Source organism: Schistocerca nitens, chromosome 11, assembly GCF_023898315.1.
Source record: "Schistocerca nitens isolate TAMUIC-IGC-003100 chromosome 11, iqSchNite1.1, whole genome shotgun sequence".
In the NCBI taxonomy this organism is placed as follows: Eukaryota; Metazoa; Arthropoda; class Insecta; order Orthoptera; family Acrididae; genus Schistocerca; species Schistocerca nitens.
Genome location: NC_064624.1, coordinates 75,207,814 through 75,227,985, shown reverse-complemented (window position 1 = coordinate 75,227,985; position 20,172 = coordinate 75,207,814). Strand labels below are relative to the sequence as shown.

The 20,172-nt window shown below is 47.4% G+C and overlaps 1 protein-coding gene across 50 annotated transcripts in view; it reads left to right on the top strand.

Moving 5' to 3' along the window:
- LOC126212861 (zinc finger protein 83-like) overlaps positions 1 to 20,172 on the top strand; it is a 1,762,073-nt gene that overhangs the window by 1,189,109 nt on the left and 552,792 nt on the right. The window lies entirely within an intron of this gene.

Sequence of the window (20,172 nt, the reverse complement as noted above, 5' to 3'; positions counted from 1 at the left end):
GTGAAGTTTTTTTATGCAACATAGTGAAGACGGGATGGAATTCAAAATTGCTGCAGCATATACATTGTAAGATATGAGATATTGAATATCAGAAATATCACAGATAAATTTCTGTAGTCTGGTTAAAATAAACTGTTAGTTGATCTTGGTCACTTGCTACTACAGCTTTGGTACATTGCTTGCTAGCTAATGCTCGGTTATAGGTGACACACAAACTTGGCCAGTAAAGTCTGTTAAGTGCTGTTAGTTGCGTGTAACATGGGGCAATGTTGGCAGCAGCTGCTGTGAGCTATGACAGGACTGTGAGATGCTCTGTCAACAACTGATTTTACGTGATCCATGACTGAACTGGGGCAGATAATCTGTTTTCTAGCACTGAATTTGCACTCTTGTCCTAACCTAACAACAATATTGGATGTGCAATATAACTGAGACAACAGCAGTCAACCTGTAGCAGAACTTTTCATCACACTTGCTTTGTTCACAGCGATTAAAGCTAACCTCTGTGAGCAAATTCACCACAGAAAAAATTGTTTCAGAACTAAAAGCAAACTACTTTCTCATTTTCACCTGAAACTATCCCCACACTGGTTACATGAGCTGACATGTTACCAACAAATGAACAGTACTGGTTAGTACTCAGTTGCAGGTAATAGGTATCACAGGAAGCTTCAAAATGAAAAAAGAATCATGGAAAGGAAAAAGTCAAGGCAAATAAAGAAGTCAGTACGATGATGAAAGTAACACAGCAAAGGATTATAAAGAAGAAATTAGATTTCAACCAGCTAATTGAATAAAAGTAAAAAAGTTGTTTTCATAAAGATTCAAATATAAACAGTTTTAAAGCACTTGGCAAGATTCACACCCATAACCATCTATTTATGAGGCATGAAACATGACAACTGTACAACATCACTGCTTATCAGTACAATGTTATATTTATGACTCTGAAGACCAATAGCAGTGATTTGTTGCCTTTAAGTCCTTTGGCTTAATGTAATGTTGTACAAGGCTTATCTAATTTCAGCTGACATCTGTGGTGGTGATAACTGTATATGTGGTTCTGAATTGCATCTTGTGCAAAAGGATCCAATAGTGCTTGGTTAGTATGAAATGTGCATATTTCCCTCCCTCCCTCCCTCCCTCCCTCCTCCCTCCTCCCCCTCTCCCAACCCGCTGCCCCCTCCCCCTACCCTCCCCCCTGCTCCCTCCCCCCTGCTCCCTCCCCCCTGCTCCCTCCCCCCTGCTCCCTCCCCCCTGCTCCCTCCCCCCTGCTCCCTCCCCCCTGCTCCCTCCCCCCTGCTCCCTCCCCCTGCTCCCACCCCCTGCTCCCACCCCCTGCTCCCTCCCCCCTGCTCCCTCCCCCTGCTCCCTCCCCTGATCCCTCCCCCTGCTCCCTCCCCCTGCTCCCTCCCCCTCCCCCTCCTCCCCCCTCCCCTCCACCCCCCTCCCCTCATCCTCTGCCCCCCTCCTCCCCCCTCCCCTCCTCCCCCCTCCCCTCATCCTCCCCCCTCCCCTCATCCTCCCCCTCCCCTCATCCTCCCCCTCCCCTCATCCTCCCCCTCCCCTCATCCTCCCCCTCCCCTCATCCTCCCCCTCCCCTCCTCCTCCCCCTCCCCTCCTCCTCCCCCTCCCCTCCTCCTCCCCTCCCCTCATCCTCCCCCTCCCCTCCTCTTCCCCCTCCCCTCCTCTTCCCCCTCCCCTCCTCTTTCCCCTCCCCTCCTCCTCCCCCTCCCCTCCTCCTCCCCCTCCCCTCCTCCTCCCCCACCCCTCCTCCTCCTCCCCCTCCCACCTCTCCCCCTCTCCTCCCCCTCCCACCTCCCCCCATCTCCCCCTCCCCCTCTCCTCCCCCTCCCACCTCTCCCCCTCTCCTCCCCCTCCCCCTCTCCCCCCTTTCCCCTCTCCCACCTCCCCCTCTCCTCCCTTTCCCCTCTCCCCCTCCCCCTCTCCTCCCTTTCCCCTCTCCCCCTCCCCCTCTCCTCCCTTTCCCCTCGCCCCCTCCCCCTCTCCTCCCTTTCCCCTCTCCCCCTCTCCACCCTCTCCCCCTCTCCACCCGCACCCCCTCCCCTCTCCCCCCTCTCCACCTCCTCCACTCCCCCTCTCCCCCATCTCCACCTCCTCCACTTCCCCTCTCCCCCTCTCCACCTCCTCCACTCACCCTCTCCCCCCTCTCCACCTCCTCCACTTCCCCTCTCCCCCTCTCCACCTCCTCCACTCCCCCTCTCCCCCTCTCCACCTCCTCCACTCCCCCTCTCCCCCTCTCCACCTCCTCCACTCCCCCTCTCCCCCCTCTCCACCTCCTCCACTCCCCCTCTCCACCTCCTCCACACCCCCTCTCCCCCTCACCCTCTCCCCCTCACCCTCTCCCCCTCCGCATCTCCCCCTCCCCCTCTCCCCCTCTCCCCTCCCCCTCTCCGTCTCCCCCTCTCGCCCTACCCCCTACCCCCTCCCCTCTCCCCTCCCTCTCTCCCCCTCTCTCCCCCTCTCTCCCCCTCTCTCCCCCTCTCTCCCCCTCTCTCCCCCTCTCTCCCCCTCTCTCCCCCTCTCTCCCCCTCTCTGCCCCTCTCTGCCCCTCTCTCCCCCTCTCTCCCCCTCTCTGCCCCTCCCCCCTCTCTCCCCCTCTCTTCCCCTCTCTCCCCCTCTCTCCCCCTCTCTGCCCCTCCCCCCTCTCTCCCCCTCTCTTCCCCTCTCTCCCCCCTTTCCCCCCACTCCCCCTCTCCCCCCTCTGCCGTCTCTCCCCCCTCTGCCGTCTCTCCCCCCTCTGCCGTCTCTCCCCCCTCTGCCGTCTCTCCCCCCTCTGCCGTCTCTCCCCCCTCTGCCGTCTCTCCCCCCTCTGCCGTCTCTCCCCCCTCTGCCGTCTCTCCCCCCTCTGCCGTCTCTCCCCCCTCTGCCGTCTCTCCCCCCTCTGCCGTCTCTCCCCCCTCTGCCGTCTCTCCCCCCTCTGCCGTCTCTCCCCCCTCTGCCGTCTCTCCCCCCTCTGCCGTCTCTCCCCCCTCTGCCGTCTCTCCCCCCTCTGCCGTCTCTCCCCCCTCTGCCGTCTCTCCCCCCTCTGCCGTCTCTCCCCCCTCTGCCGTCTCTCCCCCCTCTGCCGTCTCTCCCCCCTCTGCCGTCTCTCCCCCCTCTGCCGTCTCTCCCCCCTCTGCCGTCTCTCCCCCCTCTGCCGTCTCTCCCCCCTCTGCCGTCTCTCCCCCCTCTGCCGTCTCTCCCCCCTCTGCCGTCTCTCCCCCCTCTGCCGTCTCTCCCCCCTCTGCCGTCTCTCCCCCCTCTGCCGTCTCTCCCCCCTCTGCCGTCTCTCCCCCATCTGCCGTCTCTCCCGCCTCTTCCCCCCTCTCCCGCCTCTACCCCCTCTCCACCCTCTATCACCTTACCCTCTACCCCCTACCCCCATCTCCCCCCTCCCCCCATCTCGCCCCTCCCCCCTCACACTCCTCTCCCCCCTCACACTCCTCTCCCCCCTCACACTCCTCTCCCCTCTCACACTCCTCTCCCCCCTCACACTCCTCTCCCCCCTCACACTCCTCTCCCCCCTCACACTCCTCTCCCCCCCTCACACTCCTCTCCCCCCCTCACACTCCTCTCCCCCCTCACACTCCTCTCCCCCCTCACACTCCTCTCCCCCCTCACACTCCTCTCCCCCCTCACACTCCTCTCCCCCCTCACACTCCTCTCCCCCCTCACACTCCTCTCCCCCCTCACACTCCACTCCCCCCTCACACTCCTCTCCCCCCTCACACTCCTCTACCCCCCTCACACTCCTCTACCCCCCTCACACTCCTCTCCCCCCTCACACTCCTCTCCCCCCTCAGACTCCTCTCCCCCCCTCAGACTCCTCTCCCCCCTCAGACTCCTCTCCCCCCTCAGACTCCTCTCCCCCCTCAGACTCCTCTCCCCCCTCAGACTCCTCTCCCCCCTCAGACTCCTCTCCCCCCTCAGACTCCTCTCCCCCCTCAGACTCCTCTCCCCCCTCACACTCCTCTCCCCCCTCACACTCCTCTCCCCCCTCACACTCCTCTCCCCCCTCACACTCCTCTCCCCCCTCACACTCCTCTCCCCCCTCACACTCCTCTCCCCCCTCACACTCCTCTCCCCCCTCACACTCCTCTCCCCCTCACACTCCTCTCCCCCCTCACACTCCTCTCCCCCCTCACACTCCTCTCCCCCCTCACACTCCTCTCCCCCCTCTCCCACGTCTCCCCTCTCTCCCACGTCTCCCCCCTCTCCCCCTCTCCCACCTCTCCCCCTCCCCCCTCTCTGCCCCCTCCCACACACTCTCTCCCCCTCCTGCCTCCATCCCTTTCGCTCTCCCCCTACCTGTCCCCCTCCCTCTCTCCCCCTCTCTTCCCCTCGTTCTGCCCCTCTCTCCCCCTCTCTTCCCCTCGTTCTGCCCCTCTCTCCCCCTCTCTTCCCCTCGTTCTGCCCCTCTCTCCCCCTCTCTTCCCCTCGTTCTGCCCCTCTCTCCCCCTCTCTTCCCCTCGTTCTGCCCCTCTCTCCCCCTCTCTTCCCCTCGTTCTGCCCCTCTCTCCCCCTCACCCCCTATCTCCCCCCTCACTCCCCCCTCTCCCCCTATCTCCCCCTATCTCCCCCTATCTCCCCCCTCTCCCCCTATCTCCCCCCTCACCCCCTATCTCCCCCCTCACTCCCCCCTCTCCCCCTATCTCCCCCTCTCTCTCCCCTATCTCCCCCTCTCTCTCCCCTATCTCCCCCTCTCTCTCCCCTCTCCCCCTCTCTCTCCCCTCTCCCCCTCTCCCCCTCTCCCCCTCTCCCCCTCTCCCCCTCTCCTCTCTCCCCCTCTCCTCTCCCCCTCTCCCCCTCTCCCCCTCTCCTCCTCTCCCCGTCTCCCCCGTCTCCCCCGTCTCCCCTGTCTCCCCCGTCTCCCCCGTCTCCCCCGTCTCCCCCGTCTCCCCCGTCTCCCCCCTCTCCCCCCCTCTCCCCCCTCTCCCCCCTCTCCCCCCTCTCCGCCCCTCTCCCCCCTCTCCGCCCCTCTCCCCCCTCTCCGCCCCTCTCCCCCCTCTCCGCCCCTCTCCCCCTCTCTCCCCCTCTCCCCCTCTTCCCCCTCTCCCCTCTGCCTTTCTCTGCCCCTCTCCCCCCCTCCCCCCTCCCTGCCCCTCTCCCCCCTCCCCCCTCCCTGCCCTCTCCCCTCCCTGCCCTCTCCCCCTCCCTGCCCTCTCCCCCTCCCTGCCTCCTCCCCCTCCTCCCCCTCCCTGCCACCTCCCCCTCCTCCCTCTCCCTGCCTCCTCCCCCTCCTCCCTCTCCTTGCCTCCTCCCCCTCCCCCCTCCCTGCCATCTCCCCCTCCCCCCTCCCTGCCACCTCCCCCTCCTCCCTCTCCCTGCCTCCTCCCCCTCCTCCCTCTCCTTGCCTCCTCCCCCTCCCCCCTCCTCCCTCTCCTTGCCTCCTCCCCCTCCCCCCTCCCTGCCATCTCCCCCTCCCCCCTCCCTGCCATCTCCCCCTCCCCCTCCCTGCCCTCTCCCCCTCCCTGCCTCCTCCCCGCCCGCTCCCCCTCCCTGCCTCCTCCCCCTCTCCCCCTCCCTTCCCCCTCTCCCCTCCCCATCTCCCCCTACCGCCTCTCCCCCCTCTCTTCCCTCCTCTCCCCCTCCCCATCACCCCTACCGCCTCTCCCCCTCTCTTCCCTCCTCTCCCCCTCCCCCTCTCCCCTCTCACCCTCTCCCTTCCCACTCCCCCTCCCCTCCCGCTCCGCCTCCCACTCCCCCTCTCGCCTCCGCCTCCCCCTACCTCCCCACCCGCCAGCCCCTCCCCCTCCCCCCGCCTCCCCACCTGCCTCCCCCTCCCCCTGCCTCCCCCTCCCCCTGTCTCCCCCTCCCCATGCCTCCCCCTCCCCATGCCTCCCCCTCCCCATGCCTCCCCCTCCCCATGCCTCCCCCTCCCCCTGCCTCCCCCTCCCCCTGCCTCCCCCTCCCCCTGCCTCCCCCTCCCCCTGCCTCCCCCTGCCTCCCCCTCCCCCTGCCTCCCCCTCCCCCTCCCCCTGCCTCCCCACCCGCCTCCCCCTCCCCTCCCGCCTCCCCCTCCCCTCCCCACGCTCCCCCTGCCTCCCCACCCGCCTCCCCCTCCCCCTGCCTCCCCACCCGCCCCCCTCCCCCTTCCTCCCCACCCGCCTCCCCCTCCCCCCTTCCTCCCCCTCCCCCTCCTTCCCCCTATGCCCCTCCCCCTCTCTCTCCCACCCCTCCCTCCCCCCTCCCTTTCCCCCTCACCCCTCCCTCACCCTCTGATAACGGCTAAAGGACTTCGAGAAGGAAGAATATCTGAACTGCTGTACTCAACTAAGTATACTGGTGTGTGGTGAAGATGATAAATATTGGACCATAAATCAAAAGGTTTAAGGTAGTAGCATCAGTGCCTCTGGCAAACTGTGAGGACTGAGGAGTTCCATTTTTGTTTTGAATCCTCACTAAACACTGATTCCCAGATAACTGGTTGGGTAAGATAGTTAAAATGTCAAAGGATGTCAAAGGATGTCAAGGGCCACTTCCAGTAGGACTTGTAAAGGACTGGTGTTCAAAGTAACTTTGTGGTTAAGTTTAACATGGGGCTGCAAATTATAGTATGACCTTAGATGTTTCACATCTGCTGGGGAACTACCAGATGTGAGTTAGTTTCACGTTCCATTGATTGTTCACGTGATTTCCATTAAAATAATACACAATATATGTCTGTTGTTGACATTGAAACAGTGTTAAAAACTGTAGGGCTCACTTAATACACAGTACTGAGAGTGAGAGTATGCAGTACTGAGAGTGGGTGGAAGTAGAATATTGATAATAGCAAGATGTTTAGAACAAGTTCTATTGTTTACTAAAATGACAGAGTAAATGTGGTGAAATATATTTGTAGCAGTAGGTAACAATCTTAAATCAATGGTATGCAAACAGGTATGAGTGTGATTAACATTCAGAACTGGGATAAAAGTTGTAACTGAATTCTTCTGTCAGCCATCAGTCGGCCACAAAAATAACTTATAGCTTCTAACAAAACCCCTGTTTACTAGAACAAATGTATCCAAGTCATGCCAAAAAACAGGTAAGGAGCAGTTAATTGTCACTCTAAGATTCTTGGTATATGGACATTGGGAAGATACTCAACAAACTGTGCGGTAGATACAAAACATAAGATAATTGTTGTTAATCTTGAAAGTCAATGGTTTTGTGAAATGTTGTTGACAAAATCTCAAGCTTTTTGCAGATAAAGAAGCTTTCTATAAAAGGGTCTATCTGGTAAAAATTCACTAATAACTGGTCAAATCTTGCCAAAGTATAAACCAGATGCAAAGACTGACAACTAGCTCTTCTTAACATAAATTATGCAAAGTTGTGCAATTTATGAAAAGTAAAACTGTGGTATGCTTTAACTAGAGGCTCAGTCATACCACACAAATATCTTGGAAATAGGAAATGGAGCAACTACATAGGCTTAATTGTAGGTAAAGCAATTTTTGTTTTACGATACATGATAAGCTAGTGACAAACTGCAGTTTGTGGAAAAAAAATATGCATGCAAATCACTTGGAAAAACCTCTACTTCTTGATATCAAGTGAGGTGTTGCATTGGTTAATGCACTGGATGTAGGTTGTTAGTGATTTTCCTAAATTGCTTAAGTCAAATGTCGATATTATGAATAGGAAAGTTGCTACTCACCATAAAGCGGAGATGGTGAGTCACAGATAGGGACAACAAAGACTTTCACACTTAAAGCTTTCAGCAAATGGCCTTCGTCACACACGCGCGCGCGCGCGCACACACACACACACACACACACACACACACACACACACACACACACACACACACACACACACACACACACACACACACACACACACACACACAAATGCAGTTTCGTGCAGCTGGTGTGTGTGGTGGGGGGGGGGAGGGGGAGGGTGTGTGTGTGTGTGCACGGGTGCGCCCACATAATTGGGTCTATTGTTGACCGAAAGATGTTGGTGTGGAAGTCTTCTTGTCATGCCCATCTGTGACGCAGCACCTCCGCTGTATGGTGAGTAGCAACTTTCCTTCTCATAATATTGTTACATTCCATCCTGGATATTCCTAAGTCAAATGTCAGCATGATTGCTTTGAAACAGGATGGCCAATTTCCGTCCTTGTTCTTAATTAATTTGAGATGGTATTCCATCTCTAATAACATTGTTATCCAAAGGAAATCAAGCTCCGATTTGCCTTCCTGAATTGCTTCCTTTCTTCCTTCCTTCATACTTGAATACTCCTTGAGTGTGTTGGACCCACATCTGGTCAGACTACATAGAGACACTGATCATGTACAGAGAAGGTTAGTGACAATTGTCAAAGGCTTGTACAACTGACAAAAAGTGTAACACAAATTTTGGTAGATCTTAACTGGTGGACACACAAAGAAAAAATGCCATACAACTTGTGACCATCTAGAAAGAAAAGTTTCACCCATTAATTGAAAAGCTGGAGAGTACTCGGGATGGCTGGCTGCTGTGGCCGAGCTGTTCTAGGCATTTCAGTCTGGAACCGCGCTGCTACTGCGGTCGAAGCTTCGAATCCTGCCTCGGGCATTACTGTGTGTGATGTCCTTAGGTTGGTTAGGTTTAAGACAGGCTGATCCAACCAAGCTCCAGGGAGCTGGAGCACTCTGGAGCACTCACTGCGGCAGCTTGGAGCCCGCGTGGAGGGGGAAAGTGAACTCACTGCCCCCTGGCCGCATGCAGCTGCAACTGAGGCAATAATCTGTGTTCAATGAGAGCTATGACTAGCCGCGGGAGCCCTGTACCCCTATTGGAGGATAGCTTTCTATTCATTGAGAGGGATGTGTCTTGTATGTCATAAAGTATTTTATTCTGCGAAGAGGTACAATATACGACATCATACACGTCTTCATGCAGCACACTACAATCAGGTAGAAGGTTTTGCACGCAGAGAACTGGTAGCCAGGCTTAAGAAGGAGACATAACTTTAAAAACGGTTTCGTAAATCAGATGGTATCAAAACATGCAACATAGTTCGTGTTCTGTAATGCGTTTATAATTTTCAGGTGAATGAGAGCGGAGAAAACATTAGAGCAGAGAAAACACTACTGAATTTGCAATTCGAGCAAGCTACAGGGTTGCTCACATCATTGTGATGAGTGGCAAGCCATTTTCGCTGAGACCACTTGTAAAATCGTGCATGGTAGCAGTTGCAGGATGTTTGTTTCCAAGGGAGGTGCAGGCAATTGAAGGGGTTTACCTGTTGAATCAAACAATGTCTCATCGAATCCTGGACATGGAAGCAGATTTAGAGACACGGCTCAGGAAAAAGGCGGAGAGCTTTGTTGCATTTTCACTAGCGCTTAACAAAAGCACCAACATATCGGACTGTGCTCGGCTTACAGTCTTTGTCCATGGTGTCGACATGGAGCTGCAAGTAACTGAAGAACACTTGGATGTGGTACCACTTTATTACACCACAACAGGCTGTGACATTTTTGAAGCTGTTTGTGAATCAGTGGACAATATGAATTTGCCATAGGATAAGATCCATTCTGTAGCAACAGACGGTGCACCACAAATGATTGGGTGTCACCAAGGTTTTACTTCTCGTTTGAAAAATAAAGTCAGGGACGAATTCAGGAAAGACGTTTTGACTCTTCATTGTTTTATTCACCAAGAGGCACTGTGTGTTGGAACAGTAGAGCTAGGTGCTGTAATGAAAGATGTCGTGAAGTGTTTGAATTTTGTGCGGCGTCACAGTATGAATCATCGCCAATTCAAAGGATTCCTGAAAGATATGGAAGCGGAGTATGGGGATATACCTTACCACAGTACAGTTCGTTGGCTGGATTGGGGAAAAGTTCTTGATGTTTTCTTTGCCATTCGTGAGGAAATATCCCTTTTTCTCGAAATGAAAGGGGAAGAAATGCGTTGTCTGAGAGATTTAAAATGGATATCAGACCTGGCATTCCTAGCTGACATAACTATGCATCTGAATAATTTAAATCTGTTATTGCAAGGCAAAGGCCACCTAATCGTTGACATGCACAACCAGATCAAAGCATTCATGGAAAAGTTATGTTTATTTGAGAGGCAGATGAGTAATGGACATTTAATGTTCTTCAGTCATCTTGCTTCTTTAAAACTACCTGAAGGTACTACTTTCGGCGATTACCAAGCAAAGTTAAAGCAGCTCATCACGTCGTTTGAAACACGATTCCAAGACCTCACTAGTTTGGAAATGTAACTTAAGGTGTTCAGCACTCCTTTTTCAGTTTTCCCCGATGACTTGTCATCGTCACTTCAGTTGGAGATTATTGATTTGCAAAATTCAACTTTGTTGAGAGAGAGGTACTACAACACGTTGGATTTGTTGCGATGGTATTGTTCATTATAGCAAAAAACATTTCCCAAGCTTCACAACAATGCCGCTCAGATCATGTGCATGTTTGGGTCTATGTATTCTTGTTGGCAGCTTTTCTCAACAATGTAAAGTGTGAAAAGTAAGGAACGATGGTTTCTTCAGGATGCAACAATGAAGGCCATCCTCCGCATTAATACTGCGAAACCCTTTGATGCCTGATATTTCCGATCTTTTAACGAAAAGAAAATGTCGAGCTACAGAGGCCCAATAAATTTAGTATGCAATTTCTTGTAAAATAGTTGTTTCTTATTTATTTCCTGTACATCGTATTTCCTGGTGTAGCATGTCACCATGTCTTAGCAGCTAAGAGTATGAGGTTGTTGATCTTGTAAGATGCAGATGGCACATCAAAATGCTTGCCTTGCCACCTGCCTCAGTCAGCTGTGCCACGTGCCGGCGTGGTGGCCCACTTGAATGGTCACAGCGAGGGACATGGCTCCCTGGAGCAGGGAGCGCTCCATGGCTCACAATGGAGCCAACAAGGTGGAACAGCCTTGTTTAAGTAGTTTTAAGCCTAGAGGACTGATGACCTCAGATGTTAAGTCCCATAGTGCTCAGAGCCATTTTTTAAGTACTCGGGATTTTAATATTTGCAACAACTTAAAAACCTGAGAATACTTGTCTGTCGTTACATTGAGTCATTTACAGATGTGGTCGCAACAGAGCACAAGAATGCTACTTTGATAATATTACAGCATCTTGAAACCCCCCGTTGGCTAGCTGCAGTGAAAGTTTAGAGGAGGAGAGATTCTAGTTGCCATTTCCTTTTGCTGTGTAGATATGTTGTTATGTGTTTAGTTTTTCCCTTTGTTTTTTTCCCCCTATTATGGAGAGTGATAAAAAATTTGATATAGAATGTATTGGGTCAGAAAGTGACTCTTCAGACATTGACAGTGTTAGTGAAGCGATGACAGATCAAGAAAGTGACTCAAGTGATGTTAGTTTTTCCAGCATCAGAAAAAATATGAAATAGAAACGGCTGTGGAATTGCCTCTTGCACATCCAAGATTTTTGTTTACTGGAACATCTTCAGACTTTGCACAAAATGACTCCAGATAAGGTGCAATATGTAAGTAAAATAATGGGCAATGAGTTGGTGAATATAGTAGTTACTGAGAGTAACAGATACACTCGAGATAAGAACATTACTAGATGGAAGGACACAAACAGTGATGCAATAAGGATCTTCATTAGTATACTACTGTTACAAAGTATTGTGATCAAACCAAACTACCAGATGTATTGATGTAAACCTCCACTATCTGCAGCTCCAATACGAGGTGCATTCAAGTTCTAAGGCCTCCGATTTTTTTTCTAATTAACTACTCACCCGAAATCATTGAAACTGGCGTTACTTCTGGACGTAATCGCTCTGCAGACATACACATTTTTCACAACACTGGCGCCATGATTCCCTGGCAGCGGCGAAGGCTTCTTTAGGAGCCTGTTTTGACCACTGGAAAATCACTGAGGCAATAGCAGCATGGCTGGTGAATGTGCGGCCACGGAGAGTGTCTTTCATTGTTGGAAAAAGCCAAAAGTCACTAGGAGCCAGGTCAGGTGAGTAGGGAGCATGAGAAATCACTTCAAAGTTGTTATCACGAAGAAACTGTTGCGTAACGTTAGCTCGATGTGCGGGTGCGTTGTCTTGGTGAAACAGCACAGGCGCAGCCCTTCCCAGGCGTTTTTGTTGCAGTGCAGGAAGGAATTTGTTCTTCAAAACATTTTCGTAGGATGCACCTGTTACCTTAGTGCCCTTTGGAATGCAATGGGTAAGGATTACGCCCTCGCTGTCCCAGAACATGGACACCATCATTTTTTCAGCACTGGCGGTTACCCGAAACTTTTTTGGTGGCGGTGAATCTGTGTGCTTCCATTGAGCTGACTGGCGCTTTGTTTCTGGATTGAAAAATGGCATCCACGTCTCATCAATTGTCACAACCAACAAAAAGAAAGGCACGTCAACATTGCTTGGCAACATGCCACACGGGCAGCCATGTGGTCGTCCGTCAGCATTCGTGGCACCCACCTGGATGACACTTTCCGCATTTTCAGGTCGTCATGCATGATTGTGTGCACAGAACCCACAGAAATGCCAACTCTGGAGGTGATCTGTTAAACAGTCATTCGGCGATTCCCCCAAAACAATTCTCTCCACTTTCTTGATCATGTCGTCAGACCGGCTTGAGCGAGCCCGAGGTTGTTTCGGTTTGTTGTCACACGATGTTCTGCCTTCATTAAACTGTCGCACCCACGATCGCACTTTAGACACATCCATAACTCCATCACCACATGTCTCCTTCAACTGTCGATGAATTTCAATTGTTTTCACACTACGCAAATTCGAAAAACGAATGATTGCATGCTGTCTAGTAAGGAAAAGTCACCATTTTAAGTATTTAAAACAGTTCTCATTCTCGCCGCTGGCAGTAAAATTCCATCTGCCATACGGTGCTGCCATATCTGGGACGTATTGACAATGAACGCGGCCTCATTTTAAAACAATGCGCATGTTTCTATCTCTTTCCAGTCCAGAGAAAAAAAATCGGAGGCCTTAGAACTTGAATGCACCTCGTATTTCTCTGGTTACTTAGCTGCAATTTTTGACACTAAAGGAATGCCTTCATTTTTCAGACAACTCAAGTTATTACCCTGCTAGCGGTACAAACCTAAAGCTAAACAAAATCTTGCCTCTTTTTAGAACATATCAATAAGAAATTCAAAATTATTTGTGCTCTTGAGAGGGATGCCACCATATACAAGTCTCATGTTACATGAAGGGAGATTAGGCAGGTTTCAGTATCTAGCTACCACTAATGAGCGCAAGATATGGAATAGACCTACATGTTGTGTGATTTGAAGTCTGACAATGAGTAGTCTGTATTAAATGAAACAACAAGTTCACTGTTACCAGTCACCGTTTTATTTATTTTCACGACGCGTTTCGAAGGTATAAACCTCCATCATCGAGTGGATTTACATTAGTAAGTATTACATTTGTGTGTGTGTTGTGTTACGATTTTTGGAGGAACTTGTGGCACTGCCTAGTGGAGAAACGAGACACTATTTCAGAATATGGTTTAGGATAACTTTTGACGAAAAATTAAACTGATATCTAATGGTAAACATTAAATAAGTAAACATTAAATAAGTAAACTACAGTACCTTCAGTGATCACAGGTTCCTTTTGCTGTCTTAACACATCACATGTATACTGCCACATTTGTAAACAAATATGGCGTCTGGAATCAGCTGGGCGCAAAGTTCATATAGCAGAAGTGAAGACATAATCGCAAAGTGCAAAGAATATACATCATAACAATATTATTACAGAATAATTGCTTTAAGCATTTGGCAGTGTTTGTTTTGAGGTGTCAAATATATGTGTGTGTACTTCAGGTGGTATATAAATCCAATTCTGACAAGTTAAAACAGCAAACATTCGTACTCGTTTATACCATCAGGTGAAATGTTAAAATGGCTTAAACTTCATACTTATTGATAACAATTAGGTGAAATGTTACAGACTTTAATTACAATGATTATATTGGCTACAACAATAAATCATAAATACATTACACTCTTTGATTGGGGTTAATAAACAGATGTGAAGTGAGGGGCTGGAGGCAGAAGGAGAGGTAGAGAGAGAGAAAAAGTGTGTGTGTGTGTGTGTGTGTGTGTGTGTGTGTGTGTGTGTGTGAGAGAGAGAGAGAGAGAGAGAGAGAGAGGGAGAGGGAGGGGGGAGGAGAGAGAGAGAGAGAGAGAGAGAGAGAGAGAGAGAGATTATTGAGAGGAAACACTTACATGTCAAGGAGTCTTAAGATTGCATGTTGCATATATTAGCTGCCTAAAGGTTGGGGTAATACATTGCTTAATGCTATAAAATATGCAGATAGATATACATTTGTGCCAGTAGTTGATGTACATACAGTTTTAAGCTGACAAGGGGTACAAGCTGTTGGTGTGATGAATTATCTGTGAATGAGGTCAATCTCTTGTACTCTTGGCAGCTGTCAATATTATGGTAAATATTAGGTGTGTGTGTGTGTGTGTGTGTGTGTGTGTGTGTGTGTGTGTGTGTGTGTGCATTTTTATGAGTGTAGGCAGTTGCTGAAAATGCAGATTATATATACAGATAAGAGCACAATATTTGATGGTGAATAGAAGGATGTGCCCAATGATGTCATAAAGTATTGACCCTAATGAAACCAGTTCTCAACAAGAGCTACTGCCTTACAGTTAATAATTTCTGCACCTCTCTGCGACTATAAGATCTCCTTATTGCTAAGAAAACTTACATGTGACCCTGTGCAACCTTCTATAAAACATATGCCACTGAACCTTTGTATTAATAAATGGAACAAGGGAGATATTGTTGCATGATGTGCATCTTTTGAGCACTATCCGCAATACAAAAATTCAAAATGCAAATATAAGGTGCAAACAATTAATAAAACCAGGAGCAGTCATATTATATAACGACCTAGTGGGAGGAGTGGGTAAAGTTGCCCAGCATTTATCAGACAATCCAGTAACACAAAAAGAGGGAAAAATACCGCAAAAATATTTTTCCATCTACTTAAACTTGCTCTTTGGAATTCAGTCAGATTGTGCAACAAATGTGGAGGAACAAGGAGTGCTCTTGGCAGTGACTGAGAAGATGACAGTTGAACATCACAGGAAGAAATTATCTTAAAAATAGCGGGTTGTTCATCCATGAGCAGCAGTCCTTTTTGTCCAGCTGACCATCATTTACCATCGTTCATTCTACCAATGGCAAGGAAGCAGAATCCTACCAGATGATGTGGGATTTACAGCCGAGATCATGATGCAAATGGGAAGAAAAATGAGAGGGACTCGTGATATATGTGTGAAGATAGTGATGTACCTCTATGCACTGTACGATGCTTCAGAGCCTTTCACACAGCCACAAACTTATGAAGATGATTGTTGTGCAAAAGTGTATTATTGTGATTTTTGTTGTTTAGCAAAAACACTACAGAAAGTTTCGAAAGAGATTTGGCCAAAATACTCTTTCCTAAGACAAAGTTAGTTTTTAAAATTGCGAGTATAGTGGGGGTTTTAATATAGCGACTTTTTAACAGTTTCCAATTGCCCTTTAAGTCAATAATTTGCCAAACTACTGTTTGAAATAATCTATAATCATAATAGGGTTGAACATAAGCAGTTAAAAAAACAGCAAATTTTTTTGTCCACTTCTACAGAAAAATTGTTTAGTTACAGTGTTAAGAAGTCTTTCTGTATAGAAACTATGAATATTCCTCAGCTCCATAAACAACTGTCGTGCAGAGATTGTACAGACAAAATTAATCAAATACCAGCTTGCACAGAGGTGATTAAGCAGACATTTTTCCTAAAATCTATCCGTGAATGGAACAGGAAGAAAGTGTAATATATGATGTAGTAAAAAGTATTTTCTGTCATAAATGTGACAGTGATTTGCAAAGTGTAGGTGCAGGTATACCTGTAGTTACGAGCAGGCCATGGATTTTCTTCTTGTTCTTCTTCTTGGCTATTAAGTCCCCTTGTTCAGTGCCTCTATGGTCAGTGGTTAGTTTCTATTTGTCGCTCCATCTGTTTTTTTTGGTCTACCTTTGATCTTTTCCAATTGGTCACAAATTTATCACCTAGTTCCATTCAGTATTGTGACATGATCTTTCAATTTAGTTCTGTACTGTTCTATCTGTCCAGTTGTGTTTTTAAGTACTCATCCTTGTGTGATTGTTGTTCTCATCATACCAGGCACTCAAAGCTATCTACACTTCTTAAAAACCTGATTTCTACAGCTTATATGCTTTGTTCATTTTCGGCTATTGTTGTTAAAGTCTCACACCATAAAATATTTATTATTAAATATCAAATATGCTAAATACATCCAATTAAATGTGTCATACAGTTATTCATGATTTTTAAAGGTTTAATGTGATTAAACTGCTAAGATTGCAAAAGTGCTAATGAAAAGGAAAGCTGCTTTTGCATTTTGAGTAGTTAGGTCTATATTTTAACTTGGAGATTGAACATAACCTCAACATATATTGTGGATACAATCAAAATTTGTTACAACTCCTTTTATGAGATATGTATAGTGTGTTTCTCACATGAATGATTTCAGTAATCCAGCTTCCAGTAAAGTGGCAATTAGAAGTGGAATATTTTCCCATAGAAATCTGAAAGTTAGAACAAGAATGAAAATCCATGATATTATGTGGAAATGGTGACAAAGAAAAAACTGCTTGTATTCCATTTTATCAAGTAATCCAAAGAGAACATTGATAGTTACAAATACATTTTTATTCAACCACCATCATCTGAGTCCGTACACGCGAACCACTGTGAAGTGCATGGCAGAGGGTACCAAATATTCAAGTTAATTTTAATCCTTTCATGTATGGAACATACGAAAAATGGTTGCATCAATTCATCTGTGCTCACTGTAGTCTAATCTTGTCCTGGCAAACTCAATGGAAGAGATAAGTAGGGGTTGTGGTATATTCGTAGATGCATAATTTAAAGTTGATTCTTAAAACTGTGCAAATAGGCCTTGCTTCTGTCTTTAAGCATCTGACAGTTCGGTTCTTCCAGCATCTCTGTAAAACTCACATGAAGTCAAACATACATGTAACTATCTGTGTTGTGCTCCTTTGTGTATGTGGCACTGAGGACCACTAGGGCCTAAAGCACAACATCATGGTGACCCATATGTGTATGGATATCAGAGAAAATAGTGAGATTGCTTTTCGTGAATGTTCACAAAAATCTCAGAATTGAAGGTAGTATGATGTAGGCCCTTACAGTTTTCTCTGTCCCAAATGTGGGATATACCCTGTTAGTCCTATTGGGTATAGGTCCCTTACATTTCAACAATAGTCTACGATCCACACCTCAGATGAGAGCTCCTGCAAAATCAAAGTGCATAGTATTAGTGAGTGAGTGAGTGAGTGAGTGATTGAGTGTGTGTGTGTGTTTGTGTTTGTGTGTGTATGTTTTCTGCCCTTGGAGGACTGTTGTTTTCCTGACAGGTCTGTCACATATCTACCGTTGGGATTCCCTGTAATGAACAAACCATTCTTCTGTGCAAGTATGAAACATCAGGAAGATTTTCCCCAGTTCCAGATGATGAAGTGGATTGTACTGGTATGAACATTCTATCAACACCTCATACCTGTTGTTAAGGTGTATAGGGATTGCATTACAACAGCGTTCAAAGTGAGTGATGCTAGGGAGGCACACAGCTGCAAGTGTGTGCTCACACATCGAACAATGTCATGACAAACCCTGCCGGCTGGCCACATGGAAGATCACAGCAGTGATGACTCAACAGGGCACAGTAAAACATAACAGGCTGTCATCGCTGCAATTGTGCAACGTAACTTCTTACTGTCCTCAATGTTGAGCGAGGTGTGTAACTCTTCTTCTCTGAATTTTCTCGACGAATAATTTCTGGGTGTTTCAATGTATGTGAGGCACTGTGTATGTTGTTTATCACTAAATGACGAAGCCAAAAGAGTGTAATTGCTATAAAAACTTATTCATTGCTTCACAAACTCTCAAAGACTGACACAATACTGACTTCAAAGCCTGGATAAATACTGGTTTTCTTATGACTACTGCCGCTGGTCCTCAAATATGTTTGAACAATACGATGTCAGATCAGATTTTGTTGCAATCAGACTTTGTATAGTTCACAGTTAAGTTTTAATTCAGTTTATGAAATTGGTTATAAAATTTGGTTGTACTATGTTACAGTATTTATGAAACTGTTGTTGTTGTTGTTGTTGTTGTTGTTGTGGTCTTCAGTCTAGAGACTGGTTTGAAGCAGCTCTCCTGTATACAGCTTAAATTTGCAGTTTAAGATTGTGTGATCAACAATTGCTGCTGATATGCACGGAAATTTTAACATTTAACACTGAAAATCTATTAACAGACCTAAGGGGTATACTTACCATGTAAGAATATAAAATGTGTCAAATTGTTGATGCTGCCCAAACATTACCATGCACTTGTTACTTGTATCAACTCCATCAGGATCAAATATTTGTTTGTTAATGGAGTTATCAAATTGTGCACTTAAAATCTGTATGATTCAAAACTACTACAGCAGTTAATTACACCATACTTCCTTTGGTGCTGAGTAACACTCAGCTGCTGTTAGGGCATAGTGCATTTAGAATACTGTGGCATTCCACCACAGCCAAAGGGTTTGAGAATGATCTGTTGAATTAAGTAATTGCTTCATTTTTGCTAAGATGATCAACTGAAGAACATTGCAAGATACACACTACAGCTGTGTTCCTGTATGATCTTTTAAAATTTCTTTTGCAGTTCATCTCGCGTATTTTACCAGAATGCTGTTTTCCACTTAGAATGTTTCTTTTTATCTTAGTCTGATTTCTGTACATGTAAACATGCCTCACTTTTATACTATGTTCCACAACTGTCCCAACCAACCTCAGTGAGCCATTTTTTCTTGGAGTATTCTCTTTTCCCCAGAGACTGCTTTACATTTGTGAGTGTACATTTTTTTGTGCATGGTCAAACACATTTCATTTCAAGAATCAAATTTTATAACGCCAGAATTGATGGTACTAATAACAGTTCATATGCTTTCATCAACTCGGCTTACTATATGTCTTTCCTGTGTTACTGTAATATCAAGTCAGTGTTCCCCTTTTACAGGAAATATGAGTGCTGTCATGTACTAATGTATTTTAAGCAACTGGGCTATTGATTTTGTGTCCAAAACTATACGTGCACTGTGCTGGCTTCAGCCCATCTATTCCGTGTATCGCTGCCGGCCCGTACGGGCTGTGGGCCTAGTCAGAGCAAAGAAGCTGACAGGTCAGTTCACCAGCCTATCGACTTCTACCACCTTACTGCGCTGTGTGCTCATTGTACGGTGCTGCCGAGCCCTCTGCCTGTGTTGCGGTGCACCTTGCATCTCTTTGCAATGTCTTAAGATATACGAGGAAAGAATGACTGATTCACATTTTGTGCTGTGTGATTTCTCCTATGAGTCAAATCATTACTACAATAACTGTGATTATCAGGGACTCCTAATGTGAATACAGTGCCTTTAACCTGTTTCATTTGTGCTGTTTGAAAATTAAGACTCATAATTAAAAGAATGTATAGACAGTAAATATATTCTGCAATTGCTGCTAGTGGCACAAACATTCTTATATATAGCTACTGCAACAGACTGAAATTACAAGGAAATATGCTGTTCCCCATGTTTTCATATTTCTTCAGTCTAGGTTGACGTTGTAGTCAAAGCTCTTGTGTTCATGATTTTTGCTCATAAAGTGAATACATAAAATGCTATAATCTAAGATGTCAGTTGATGAAATGGATCACCAGTGAAAATCTGTTCCTGGTATTCAGTACTGTAATGAGAACTGGAAGTGTAGCATCTTATTTTGATGTTCAGCTATTCGTATTATTTCTCCTGGTGAAAGGTTACGGTTTAGTGCAGATCTTAAGACAAATAAAACCACAATATTTTGAACTACAGATGTATTGAAATTGAATTGCAGAAAGTAATAGCAGTTTACTGCACTGTAAAATAAATATCACTATTTGTTGAGTGGATCCACCTGGCTGTTAGAATCATTCTTCTGTCCCTAGAAACTAAGAAACAGAATAAAAGAGTAGGCACCACAGACTTTTGTGCGTAAACAAGAACTGCAACATATAAACAAAATAATCTTCGAAATTACCATTTCTGCAAAATAAACCTCAGCAAATAGAAGTTATGCAGAATCAGC